This window comes from Periplaneta americana, chromosome 16 (genome assembly GCF_040183065.1).
Source record: "Periplaneta americana isolate PAMFEO1 chromosome 16, P.americana_PAMFEO1_priV1, whole genome shotgun sequence".
Taxonomy (NCBI): Eukaryota; Metazoa; Arthropoda; class Insecta; order Blattodea; family Blattidae; genus Periplaneta; species Periplaneta americana.
This window is the reverse complement of record NC_091132.1, coordinates 156,341,029-156,355,323: the sequence shown is the minus strand read 5'-3', so window position 1 is coordinate 156,355,323 and position 14,295 is coordinate 156,341,029. Positions and strand designations below refer to the sequence as shown.

The window sequence follows — 14,295 nt, the reverse complement described above, 5'->3', positions numbered from 1 at the left end:
AAGAGGTGGAAGCAGTGCGTCGATGTACAGCACTAAATCAAGCGGATCCAGCTCAGATTATTGACAGTGAACTGGAGCGGGTGCCATCAGACATGCTTCAGTTTTTTCCACTGAGGTAATCCCTAAAAAGAAGAAGAAACCAAAGGCGCCAAAGGAACATTTCTGCCAACCCAAAATCTATCCGAGATCTTCGAGTTATACAACCAGAATTGCTGTCTTAGCATTCGTTCCTGTCAAAGATGTAGTGTTTTCGTAGTGTTGTCGAGCCCATGCCCAGAATGATGAGATTTCGTCAAATATTTCAAGGCCACCTACATTGGGATTACTGCAAGAGGTCGTCGGCGTGCTGCAGAAGCTCGATATCCTCCTCACTTATAGAATGAGTTCGAAGTAGCTAGATCAAATGAACCACGCAAGATTAACACAGAAGCATGGCACAACCGCTTCCAGAACATTGCTTGTAAGAAACATCCCACTGTATACAAACTCATACATTATTTAAAGAATGAGCAATCCGATGTAGACAGAATGATCCAGGAGTTGGATCTAGGACGAAGAGTAAAATAAGCACGAAAACGAAAATATAAAAGCTTAAATATAAGGCTACAAAATATTTCACAAAGGTATCATGAATTCAAAGACGAAGGACGTGTAGTTGAATATTTCCGTGCCTGTGGTTACAACATTCAATCTGAAAAAATCCATCCAAGATTCGGTTTCTGCAAAACAATATTCCTAAAATTATTCAGGAGATATGTAAACCATTCAAAACTTTGTTTCACCTGAATTATTGCAATATAATTTTAAAAAGTATATAAGATAATAAATACTATATATGTGAATATTCTTTGTTCTAATTTTCTTCTGGGTCAATTTGTTTAGGTGAATTCTCCTGTGCATCAATCGTCCAGTCGACCTGGTTGGCAAGTTGGTATAGCGCTGGCCTTCTATGCCCAAGGTTGCGGGTTCGATCCCGGCCCAGGTCGATGACATTTGAGTGTGCTTAAATGCGACAGGCTCATGTCAGTAGATTTACTGGCATGTAAAAGAACCCCTGCGGGACAAAATTCCGGCACATCCGGCGACGCTGATATATCCTCTGCAGTTGCGAGCGTCGTTAAATAAAACATAACATTTAACATTCACTCGTCCAGGGATCAAATTTCATTACGGTAAATATTGTTTGTGTGAACTAGCACCGATATAAATATACTTGAACAATACGAAATACACAAACATGTATGGGAAAAAGGAGGTAAGCCTGCTTAGCAGACTGATTATATTCACTTGTTCATTACTCATTTACTAAGATACTGTTTGGAAAAATTTGGTTATACTACTTTAAGTATATGTAGGTCTAGAGTTTTTGTTGATCAGTGTCTGAACAAATATGCTATGTATTTTCATTACAATTTAAACAACAAAATAACTATATTCGTTTTGGAAAACTATCTCAGACCAGATGCGAAACCTAATTTTGATTTGGCTAACAATGTATGGAGCCATTGGCTGAAGACTTTTGATAATTTTTTTATCTGCAGTGTTATCAACTCTTTCCGATTCAAACAAGTTAAATGTGATTAATTATGTATCTCGTTCTGTTTATGGTTTTGTAAGTGATATTAGTAGCCTACATAATTATGAAATTGCTTTAGCTGCTCACAGTGTTCCACGTATAGCCCTGGAGGAACGTAATGAAATATATAGTAGACATTTACCTGCCACTAAAAGACACAGCAATATCGAGAACCTGTAGGTCAATATGGTGGTCCTATTCAGGCACTCCTATCTGTATGTAATACCGGTAACTATTTTAAAGCCGTAAATCGACCTCAAAATGATTATATTCGTGACTTTTTTTTTCGTCTCCCTTCTTCTGAAAAACTTCAGAGACTTTCAGGAAACAATACTCTTCCATAGGCTTTAAGCTAGAAAATAAATAATTGTTGGAAGAATCCACAAATGAAAATTTACATTTGTCCAAAATACGAAAATCTTGTATAATATTCTATATAATTTACACAAAGATAAAATTTGTGCGGTTTATAGAAACAAAAGGGCTATGTAATTTGTTTCTTGGATTTTTATTACCTTCAGTCCATCTTACCAGGTTCCAGATATGCTTATGTAAGTAAATCATTAGACGTATGTGTGTTCAGAATCAATTACTGCTGAATTTACATCACATTAAAATACGTTATTTTATGCGCACTCTGAACATTGAAATTTCTTACCAGTAGGCTCTTCAAGATTTATTATTAGCAGAGTGCTAACTCCTTTGACTGAAAGACGTTTTATAATTACATTTTTACAAGATTTATGCAACTAATTCCTCGCTCACAATTTACGATGTGCAATGGAATTACTGCATATAAGTCAATTAGAAGAAATTTTTCACTTAACTTGTTAACTTAACATGAACTGTACCAACTTTTTGATATCCATTCCAGAACAAATATTGCTCAATGTTTTCATGAACATCGCCCGTGCCATTAGCATTTCATTTACATTCAGATCCTCCAGAACTGATTAGTTCAAACACACCTCTGATTTCATTTTCTCCATTACCATCTTCGTTTCTGCAGTCCAATGTGGTTGTCGCATTTTTGCACATTTACATTAAAAGTCTGTTGCATTTTTAGAAGTCTAGTAGCAAAATGCGAGATATGCGACTGTGGCTTAAAGTGTGCTGTCACATTACAGCAAGCTGTGGAGCAAGTTAAACTGTATAAACTGTAAACTTTCCTATAAGAACAGATAGAAACTGTCAAATTCGTACTGCAATGCACTATTCTCTGCTTCTACTGCTAATGGCATACTTAAACTAAAACTAAACATTCAGAAGAATCTCCTTATTCAGAATGTGCATCCACTCCTGATTTACAGCCGAATGCAGCACACTATTTCGCCATAATAATGGTAAAATTAAAGAGACATTTTATTAAAATAAGTTTTTCTTTCGCCTAAACATCCATTTCCCATGCTAATTAGAAGGAGAGAGAGATGCGATTCAAGAGTGTCAATAATGGGAAGGTAACACTTTTCGTTTTACGCATAATTTATATAGAGCTGTGGTGGAACTTGATTGAAAGAGAGGCAAAAGAGAGGAAAATCTTTAAAATCCATGGGAGAAGGTGTGCTTGCAAAGGAGTTTGGGGCTGAGAAAAACTGAAAACTCCAAGCTTGTTAGCCACTTTTCTCTCTCTTGTTTTGTTCCTCCACTGAAAGTAATTTTGAAGATGAAAACCCGGAAATGGACGGAACCTAATAGCTAGCACATAAAAGGGGGAGAGGGAGGCGTTACACCAATTGACTTAAGGATCACAAGAATAAACGCCGAAAGGTGTTAATTTGGACATTGAAAGGTACTTTGTCTTTTCACAGTGCCAGTGGAGTCCAGTAAACTCGTTCATATGACAAGTGTGATGTTCGAAGGCTGACCTAAGACTGCCAGAAGAAATACATCGATTTGTAAGTCTGAACTGTAAAAATCCCCTGTGCAAATAAAGTGGAGTAACGTCGCTCAAGGAACAGGGTAATGTACGAAGCACCTTTCCAATATTAACGGAATCTTTATGGGCAATGGAATGTAGGTCCGTCACCCATTTCGGTTAAACGAGCGTTGAGCGACTTCCGCCGATTTTGGAATAGACACCGACGGACTTAGGTTAGGTTAGTTTAGGCTTTTATTATCCTGTCAAGATAAAAGTGAAAGCGATTGAGTGTGATTTTTTGTTTTCTATGTTGGGAGTTCAAGTACGTCGGTGTCTATTCCAAAATCGGCGGAAGTCGCTCAACGCTCGCTTCACCCCCGTTTCTTTTAGGGCTCATCCCGATATGTGTCTTAGAGATTTAGGAAAACGTTAGGCAGAATGAATTTGTGTACAGGTATTGTGTATCCAGCAGTTTATAATGTTCACATTAGAGGGCATAGGTAATCCAGAAACCTACGTGTCACGGTCTTCTATGTGCATTGCTATCAAGCAATCTTAATTTCTTAAAGATCTTTGTAAGAAAAGTACGTATAGAATTTGTTGTATCAGGTCTTATTATTCTGTGCTAATTTTGGCCTTCGCGAGTGCTTAAAAGTGACGGCTGAAAACAGGTATGTAAATGTGATTTTTGGTTGAACGAGGATTGAGCGTATTCTCTTCCTGCACTTCCAGCCATCTTACATGTCATACCAACATAACTTACGAGGCATTACGAACGTTCCGCGCTAGTTTGCAATATTGCAGCGGGATGGTTACGCGGGTATTTAAAATGTATAAATTCATAGCTATCGATATAACATAACGAATGTTTCGCGCTAGTTTCTAATGTTCGAGCGGGAATTCGTAGTTGTGGAAATGGCTGCAGTAGGTGATCGTATTAATATTAGAAAGCTGAGCATTATTAATAGTGAAAATGAAGCGCAACAGTGGTGCCGGGAGAAAGGTCTGCTTCCCGCAAATATGGAGTGTCCACTTTGTGGGGAGTTTTCGTACTCCCAAACAATAAGGGAGTGCGATGAGACGAATGTACCAGATGTAGCGGAGTCAACGATCACGGATTGGTTTTCATACTTGAGGGAAGTGTGTAGAGGTAAGAAAATGAACTGTTATGGCAGATTGGGTTAATTTAGGATTTTACTGACAGGTTAGGTTAGTTTAGGATTTTACTGACAGGTTAGCTTAGGATAGATAACGATGAAAGAGTAATGGAACGTATCGTATGATGACGCAGAATATCTGCATGGAAATATCATATGTACTTCGGTACATTGAAATAATATTAGGATAGATAAGGTTAGTGTAGGATTTTATTGACAGGTTAGGTTAGCTTAGGTTTTTATGGTGCGTTACGTAATTATTTGTGACAGGTTAGGTTAGTTTAGGATTTTAGTGATAGGTTAGGTTAGTTTAGGATTTTAGTGACAGGTTAGGTTAGTTTAGGATTTTAGTGATAGGTTAGGTTAGTTTAGGATTTTAGTGACAGGTTAGGTTAGTTTAGGATTTAAGTGACATATTAGGTTAGTTTAGACTTTTATAATGCATTGCATAATTATCTGTGACAGGTTAGGTTAGTTTAGGGTTTTGGTTAGGTTAGGTTAGTTTAGGGTTTTGGTTAGGTTAGGTTAGGTTAGATAAGGTTAGTGTAGGATTTTAGTGACAGGTTACGTTATCTTAGGTTTTTATGATGCGTTACGTATTAGGTTAGTTTAGGATTTAGTGACAGGTAGGGTAGTTTAGGATTTTAGTGACAGGTTAGGTTAGTTTAGGATTTTAGTGACAGGTTAGGTTAGTTTAGACTTTTATGATACGAAGCATAATTATCTGTGACAGGTTAGGTTAGTTTAGGGTTTAGGTTAGGTTAGGTTAGTTTTGGATTTTGGTTAGGTTAGGTTAGGTTGGGTTAGAATTTTGGTTAGGTTAGGTTAGTTTAGGGCTTTGGTTAGGTTAGGTTAGGTTAGGTTAGTTTAGGGTTTTAGGTTAGGTTAGGTTAGTTTAGGGTTTTGATTAGGTTAGGTTAGGTTAGTTTAGGATTTTGGTTAGATTAGGTTAGTTTAGGGTTTTGGTTAGGATAGGTTAGGTGAGGTTATGTTAGGGTTTTCTTTAGGTTAGGTTAGTTTAGATTAGGTTACGATTTTGGTTAGGTTAGGTTAGTTTAGGGTTTTGGTTAGGTTAGGTTAGTTTAGGATTTTGGTTAGGTTAGTTTAGGGTTTTAGTTAGGTTTATGTTAGGTTAGGTTAGAAATTTGGTTAGGTTAGGTTAGTTTAGGATTTTGGTTGGGTTAGGTTAGTTTAGGGTTTAGGATAGGTTAGGTGAGGTTGGTTAGGGTTTTCTTTAGATTAGGTTAGGTTGCGATTTTGGTTAGGTTAGGTTAGTTTAGGGTTTTGGTTAGGTTAGGTTAGTTTAGGGTTTTGGTTAGGTTAGTTTAGGGTTTTAGTTAGGTTTGTTTATGTTAGGTTAGGTTAGAAATTTGGTTAGGTTAAGTTAGTTTAGGGTTTTGGTTAGGTTAGGTTTGTTTAGGGTTTAGATTAAGTTAGGTTATTTTAGGTTTTTGTTATGTGTTAGATAGTTTTAGCTTTTTTATGCTTTGTGTAGGCAAATCTGTGGCAGGTTAGGTTGGGTTTGTTTAGGATTTTGTTGAGAAGTTGGGTTAGGTTAGTTTAGGCTTTTGTTATGCTTTGCATATACGAAACTGTGCAATGTTGGGTTAGGATAGTTTAGGTTTTATTGACAGGTTAGGTTAGTTTTGGAGTTTAGTGAAATAGGTTAGGTTAGTTTAGACTTTTATGATGCGTTAGGTTAGGTTAGTTTAGGTTTTTGTAGGCTTTTATTTGCTATAAGTGTTATTTTCTTTCAGACAATGTGGATCGCCGTTAGAAGAACGAACCTAGAATTGGAGGGCCGAATCATATAGTAGAAATTGATGAATGCAAGATTGGACGTAGGAAATTTTAGGCTGGTGGTCGTATTGTGGAGGGTTCTCGGGTTTTGGGCATGATAGATCGTGAGACGAAGGAAGTGCGATTGGAGATTTGTCCGAATAATAAGAGGGACAAAGATACTTTTCTTGGTGTTATTCGGAAACATGTCGCCGCTCAAACCACAATAATGACGGACTGCTGGAAGGGATATGAAGGCCTGGATGTTAACAATTTCCGTCATTTGACTGTGAATCAGAGCCTCAACTTTATTGATCCGGAAAGCGGTGCATGCACGAATTTGATCGAAAACGCAAGCGATTGAGTGTGGCTGTCGTGAAGTAGTGATTTTTTGTTTTTTACGTTGGCAGTTGAAGGACGTCATTGTGTATCATAATGGCGGGCTTCGAAAGAAAGTTCAGTTGTGAAATTTATGTGTTTATTGTAGTAATATATGCTCCAGCGGAGTGTTTTTCAGTGCGTATTGAATTAATAACAGTTCAGCGTTCTTCACATTACATCGTATCGTGTGTTTCATGTGACTAAAATCGTTTCACTGACTAGAAAACAGAACGTTTGCACTCACATTACGTTGGACGTTTCATTTCACAGGTAATTTGCCACATATCTCTACAGTTATTTTACTTGTAACAATTACCAATAGAATGCTTAAGTTTTAAAATGCATCTCCACAAAAAATTCCATCAAATTCGCTTTATAATTCGAACATTTTGTATTGCAAAATCGTCGGAATCCGCTCAATCCTCGTTTCACCAAAATGAATAGAGGGCAACATAGTATTGCACTGTATTCAACAACAAGGTAGTAGGAAACGACTTCCACAAACTTTCCTGCAATCCATTGTGCTGTAGGCCATACATGTACATACATTTATAACCTGTAATCAGTTACTCCATAAGGTTCACAGTTTTCAGCACGCGAATTGTCTTTGTATTACTAGCTTACCAGATTGAAAATTCGATTAAATTTCTGTTCTATGCAGGTATTATTATTATTATTATTATTATTATTATTATTATTATTATTATTATTATTATTGGGGCTGTGCGACTGATTCACCTCGTATAGGGAAGACCAGGTAACTTGATACCCTAAGGGTGAAACCTAACCATTTTTCCCCCATTACTACAAATGCTAGTGGATTATGGTGACTTTCTAGTTTGAAGGTTGAATTTTCTTTTGCCAACTTCGTTTCGAATTTCGATACTGACAAATACTATAAATGGTAGTGATTTTGTAACCGGTATGTTGGCAGCTGAGGCAAATATCGACAATATTTGCCGGTACTGGAGTTCCATGAAATTAAAATTGTACTAGATTTCTCAGCCGGTTACTGGAAGATAGTGAAATTCGAACTTATTAATAATTAATTAATATTAGTATTAATATTAATACATAATAGTTATGTTATGTGTTGCGTTGTGGTTATAATTCAAGAATAGTCAGATAAGTACGAATGAATATAATATACTTGGGCGTGATAATGCACGTGGGTAATGGATAGAAATATTATTTCAAATTTTAATGAATTTCTTTCGTGTTTAGATTTTTATTACTATGTCAAAAAAATGAAATAGTGTTGCAGTGACTCCTCCAAGGAAGAAAATGTGTGGCATTCAGAGTACGCTTCAGAAATCTGTAGTTCACGTGTATAATGAGTTGAAGAAAGAAGATAATGAAGAAGGAATTATGCTAACGGAGACAGCAATTACAACCAGAATAGGACAATTATTAGGAGTAAGTATTCTTAAGCATACATTTCAAAGTGGGATTCAGTTTTAGGAGTTTGCACTAATAATTTCATGATTGTGGTCAAACAAAACAAATTTTTAGGTTAGGCCTAATGTTTAATCAAGTCAGTGATTTTCATATTGCCAAACTAAATACATTTAAGATACTGTAATACTGCAGTAGGTGATAGCTTAAATACATTTACAAATTAGACGAACAAGTAATCAAACAGCACGAAAGTAAATTTCCAGTTTTCTCTTTTGGTATTAAATTAACCGTTCAGATCACAATTTACATGCCACATCGGCCGAAGAAAATACAAGTCATATTGTAATTATTAACTTGATATTGCAGCAAATATTACATGAATGTTGGCCTGTTATGGTGCTTAAAAATAATTCAGTTTTATATAATAACTATATAACATACTCTTTAAAGCATAGGAACGTTGACTCTGGCTGAATAATTTATTCATGACTGGTCTAAGTAATATTAAATATGGTGTTTCTTCAGAAAAGCTACCCCACCCAAAGTACTTGTTAAGATATAACACTCGAGAGGACGAGGACGCACTACTGGGAAACTAACCATTTCTCTTCGTCCTGGACCTCTCGCATGTTATATTGGTAATTAGTAACAAGTTTGAGGGAGGGACTACAACAATGCATTAGAATATACAGGTAAGTGTCAAAGGATTTTTGTGCTGAAAGTATTTGTGGCTGTGCACTAAAACCACGTGTTCATCACTATGTAAATATCACAGAAATCAATTAAACAAAATAAAATTATGCCTTCTTTGGTGTAGCTTTTCTGGAGAATTACCTAAATATTAGCCTACTTAAACCTATCGTAGACCCAACCTAACATGTTGATAATTTTCTATTCATATAGCTGTAAATGTTGGTATTATGCATGAATTTTATGATATAACAACTTTTAGAAGTATTATGTTATTGTTTGTTATTACAGCTTGGCTTAACTACAGCCACGAAAGTGATAAATTCACACAAGGGGACCCCACTCGTGACACCAGGAAAACATAGACTACGTAAACATCCAGTGACTGATGCTGATGATTTTACGAAAGATGCAATTGCGAGATTTATTTATGACAAGTTACATAAAGGTAGGGAAGTTACAGGAATTATTGTGTTGATTTATGCAATGTAATTCTGATATTAGTCATAGGCCTATGTATAAAAATATGGCATAATTTTCATTTACTGTTACAGGGGAAGTACTAACAGCAGCAAAAGTTCTGGAACATATGAATGATGATTATGAAACATATTTATTTAGAGTATCCTTATCATCGGTGAAAAAAATTTTGAAAGAGATGAAATTTCTATGGAGCAAAGGGGATCCTTATACACATGTATGAGAAAGTGATGTTATTCGTTTTTAAGAGAATATATAAGAAATGTGGAGCGTGAGAACCCTAAACCCGTAGTATTCTTGGATGAGACTTGGATTTTTATGAATGGTAAATTTCAATGTATTGTGAGACATTGAGTGATTGAATTTTTTACTAACAAATAGATTAACACTTATGTGGAATATGAAATTGCAATTAATATAGGCTACTAGTAATGAATTCAGGTGGGAACAACATGTTTTGCAATTAATAGTTTCATATTATAACTAGAGGTTAGTTATAAAATTCTTCAACGGTTTTCCTGTCTTTAAAATTTTTGTGTCTCTTAGAGTGTCAATGTGAATTGCTTTTCTCTCTCTGTTTTTTTAAGTATGATCACCCACTTATTCATGAAATAAACCAGGTGAAGTTTCCAGTGACATGAATGGTGTTATTCATAGACCAACAAATGAGGGTGGAAGATTAGATGCCGGAACGAAAGGTGGATTTATACTCGGTAAGTTATATTGATTTATATTTTACATAAATTTGGCAAGAGTAATTTTTTAAATCAGGGTACAAAAATATAAAAATTGGTGACTAAATAAAAACGTGGGAAAGCCTTTCACCAAAGAGGATCTCATGTCATGTCATGTTATGTTATGTTATGTTTTATTTTCTTTATTTAAATGCTGTGAATTCATGTGACGTAATTATATGCCCAGGTATAATTTTTATTGCAGGTGCTGATTTAATTTTTTCATGCAATTGAAAGAAAAGTCAGGACTACCATAGTGCTATGAATAGCCCTGTAGTTGAGAAGTGGGTGCAAACACAGTTGTTGACCTGAGAACATTAGGGCAATGCGTTATTGTCATGGATAGTGCTGCATATCATAGCAGACTTGTGAAAAATCAGCCAACAACAAAATGGAGGAAAGAACAGCTACTGGTGATTGCAACTGAATATAATAGATTTGTTGTACTAAATGATAAGAGTTGATGGTGTGAAATCACCTTTTGATATTACATTGCAATATTAATTTCCATACTTTACAGTCATTATTATTATTATTATTATTATTATTATTATTATTATTATTATTATTATCTTTACTACTACTACTGCTACTACTACTTATAGATGCTACTTTTTTCTTTCAGGTGAAATTGAATCTACATAAGAATCCTAAAACAACAGAGCCTTGCCAATTACTGTTCTGAAGCGGCCTTGTCTTATGTGTTGTGTCTATATACAATTAATTCTTTCAGTTTTTTTTCCCCTTTAATGTAATGAAGTTGTTGGTTGATTGATACCAAGTGTTCAGCAGTTGATGTCATTTGTTATCTTGCACTCCAATATTTAACCAGATGATTGAAAGCTGTGTAAAGTTAAACAGTCAAGACAATGATCCATATCTTCATTGAGATTTCAGAAATGGCATGGGGAGATTCTGAAATATCAGTTCTTTGTAAATATTTGAGACAATCATGGCCTGTGATAATATGAGTACTGCCACTGTAGATTTTCATAGAAGTTCAGTTATTAAATTAGGTGTATTATTTTTACTATGTATTGTACTATATTTTTGTTTCGCTTAATTGATGAATTATATATGCTGTAAATTGAATAGTAGACTGTAGGTCTATAGCTTAACTGATGAATTGTATGTGCTGTAAATTAAATAGTAGGCTGTATACCACAAGTGATGAATTGTTTATGCTTCTAATGTGAAGTAATTTGCATGATATTTATTATCAGTTTCTGTATATTTCAACTGATTGAATTGTTTATACTTTTAAATTGAATTAACTTGCTTGCTATGTATTATATTTTATAGCTTAACTGATGAATAATTGTTTAGGTTTGTCAATTTAATAATCTGAGTGCCATGTACTTCATATTTTTAATGGAGCCACCAATGTAGCTTAGTCGGTAGACTCGTTGGCCTGCAAATTCAGAGCTGCACTCGAGGGTAGTTTGGATCCCCCATTTGGTCTGATTAGTTGGTTTCTTCTGAGGATTTTCCTCCATCGTGGAGCAGACGCTGGATGGCCTATTGCAATTTTTTCATTTGCTTTAGAATCATTCCGATTTTTGTTACCACATTGTCATGTTCTGATCTTGTTATTCTTTTAACAGTGTGGTAAGATGCAGGTATAGATAACCTTACAGTAATTTTGCTACCTTTCAGCTACCTCATTACCTCCCACTCCATAAAGTTCATGGATCCACGGAAGTACCAGTCGTCGATGTAATTCGACCATTTTGCTTAAAATATTAAAACACTGTAAAATATTGAGATTTCATGCTGTTACGTCCATTACTGCAGCAAGAACATCTGATTTTGAATGTGATAGTATGACAGCCTTCTCAGATTTATGAAGTCGATACTGGAGATTTTGTAAGCTTAAAAGTGTATCTAAATTTTCACTATCAAAATTAGTCAGTGTTTGAAGTTAGTTAGTTAGTTAGTGGCGTTTAAAAAGGGCGCGTCAGCTACTATGGCTATTTGCGCCCTTATCTAAAATCTTTCACTAAACACAAACACAATACAATAACCAGAATGTTTAAAAAGCTAAAAAGCGTTGTCACGGTTAAAATGGGGCAAACAAGTGTTTGAATATAATTCCCTGTAAAAGGGAATATACTGGTATTGTACTACAACACCACTACATCTATGGCTTGGTAAACAGGATCCATCTATAAAAAATACTGTATGTAGTCACTCACTGACCAGATCATTTATCGTTTCTAATGATTTTTAAAATGTCTGGAGAAGTATCACATTTCTTAACATCATCTGTTAAAGTTAACTTATATACTATTAATTTTGAAATAACTTGGGATTGTGTTTTATTAGTAAAGTTTCCCATAATTGAGCAAGTTTGAGTTCTCCAAGTAGAGTCAAAAAGTCTGTTGGGATTTTGGCTCAGTTTATTAATATTTGTGGACTGTGATTTTTTGTTCTAGACAACCATATTATCTGCAAATGATGAGATTATCATAAGATCTATTTCTTTAGTTAGACCATCGACATTAATATTGGAAAATGTATTCCTGAAAACAACAATGTGGGTAGCCCAGATGAATCTGTCTCTATTTACATATTTGTGACAATGAATCAAATAATCAAGTCACTGACCCAGTGTAACACTTTATCATGGACACCCTAAGTTTGCAATTTCTTAAGTGATTTATATCTACAGAGCCATATGATCCTTGAAAATAAATTAAAATTGTTAAGTTGTTTTGTTTTCTGTTTAAAATATCTTTAATATCTTGACTAAAATTTAAAATCTGTCCATTTGTTGAATGCAATTCTCTAAAGTCAACCCAATAAAATGAAAGTTAGTTACTAGATTCCAGGAACCAATTCAATCTATGAAATCATCTCTTCCATAATTTTGGCTATCATACTAGTAAGTGGTATCTGTCGATAACTCGAAAAGATATTAGTTGAATAATTGCTTTTCAAAATTGATGTTATGATAGATTTTCTCCAAACAGATATTGTATTTTAGATGAGATTACAAGATAAAAGTAGTGAGTTTGCTTGTTTGCCAACATGTTTAAGAAAATCAGCATGTGTATTGTCTGGACTTGGAGATGTTTTGGGTCTTATGTTATTAAATTAATAGTAATATTCAGTTCTTGATTAAATATTGTTATATAAAGTAGATAGTAGATTTAATATTTCTTTCAGTTTTTCCTTAATAGTCTGACGTACACAGATAAAACTAACAACCACACCACCAACTAATCTAATAGAAATTAAAATATAATTAAATGTAGAAAAAGTAATTAAAATTATAAATACACGTAATAAACCATAACCCCCTAATTTCAACAATATACTATTTTATTCCCTTTTACAGCTTGTAGATAATTATTAATTATAGTTATTACTTATTAGCATAATATTTATTGAACTTATTGGCTATTTCACTTCGTTTGAAAGATGTTATTGTGTACAAAAAGCATTTTTTGATGATCGTTTCATGCTGTATGTTGTGTATAAATCTATGATTTCTGGCCATCTGTTCTGTGTAATCCATCTTTTGTATAGAATTAATAAAATATTCTTTTGGTAGTAATTATTTTATTAATTGAGTATTTAATTTTCACCAGCTCACATTTCTTGAATCATTTGCTTTTTCTTATTTAAATTTAGGACACAAGAGCCAAAAAGAGACTTCACAGTTATGTATCATACATTTTTTCAATGACAGACGTGGAGTTGCAGAAATAATAAGTGTAAGTGTAGCATTATTAAGCAATTTACAAACAAATGAAATCTTTAAAAAGGTATCTAGAAGTGAAATTACTTATGGCTTTTAAGGACCAAAATTATTTTTGTAAGTTGATTTATTATTATTTCAGTTTTAGCATAGTTGTATTATCCATTTCCTTACTAATTTCAAAAGATAATCAGAAGTTCATTCGAATTCCAACCAAAAGTCAATTGGTTATTAATTTATCTACCTTTAGGAAGTACAGTATATGTACGCTGGAATCTTTGAAGTGAAGTGACAATAATTTAATTGGTCTTGGAACAGATTTGATTCTTGAATATTATATACTATACTTTGTTGTATATTTACGTCTAGTAACCTATTAATGCTAATACTAATAATAATGTAAAGGAATAAAAGAATAGAACATAGCAATACATTTCTCATTATTATTGAAACTATTTAGAATAACCTTCCAACATTAAGGTAAAGTACGGTGAGTAAAGAAGTCATTCAGTACATAGGATCGTGATTTTACTACATGT

The 14,295-nt window shown here is 34.2% G+C and overlaps 1 protein-coding gene and 1 long non-coding RNA gene across 5 annotated transcripts in view; both read left to right on the top strand.

Moving 5' to 3' along the window:
• The window catches only part of LOC138691517 (zinc finger protein 235-like), a 52,775-nt gene that overhangs the window by 24,839 nt on the left and 13,641 nt on the right, over window positions 1-14,295 (top strand). The window contains exon 1 of one of the 4 annotated variants that reach the window (XM_069813523.1): window positions 884-3,471. The exons of 2 other annotated variants lie outside the window; for them this stretch is intronic. The gene's annotated coding sequence lies outside the window, so the exon portion shown is untranslated. Of the gene's footprint in view, window positions 1-883; window positions 3,472-3,744; window positions 4,106-14,295 lie in introns of those variants that run through there. One more of the 4 variants, XM_069813521.1, reaches the window with a different exon arrangement.
• On the top strand, window positions 7,620-14,000 carry LOC138691504 (uncharacterized). Its single transcript, XR_011329890.1, has 6 exons — window positions 7,620-8,167; window positions 9,131-9,287; window positions 9,394-9,644; window positions 9,907-10,032; window positions 10,259-10,466; window positions 10,679-14,000. It is a non-coding gene; the product is annotated as an uncharacterized lncRNA (long non-coding RNA).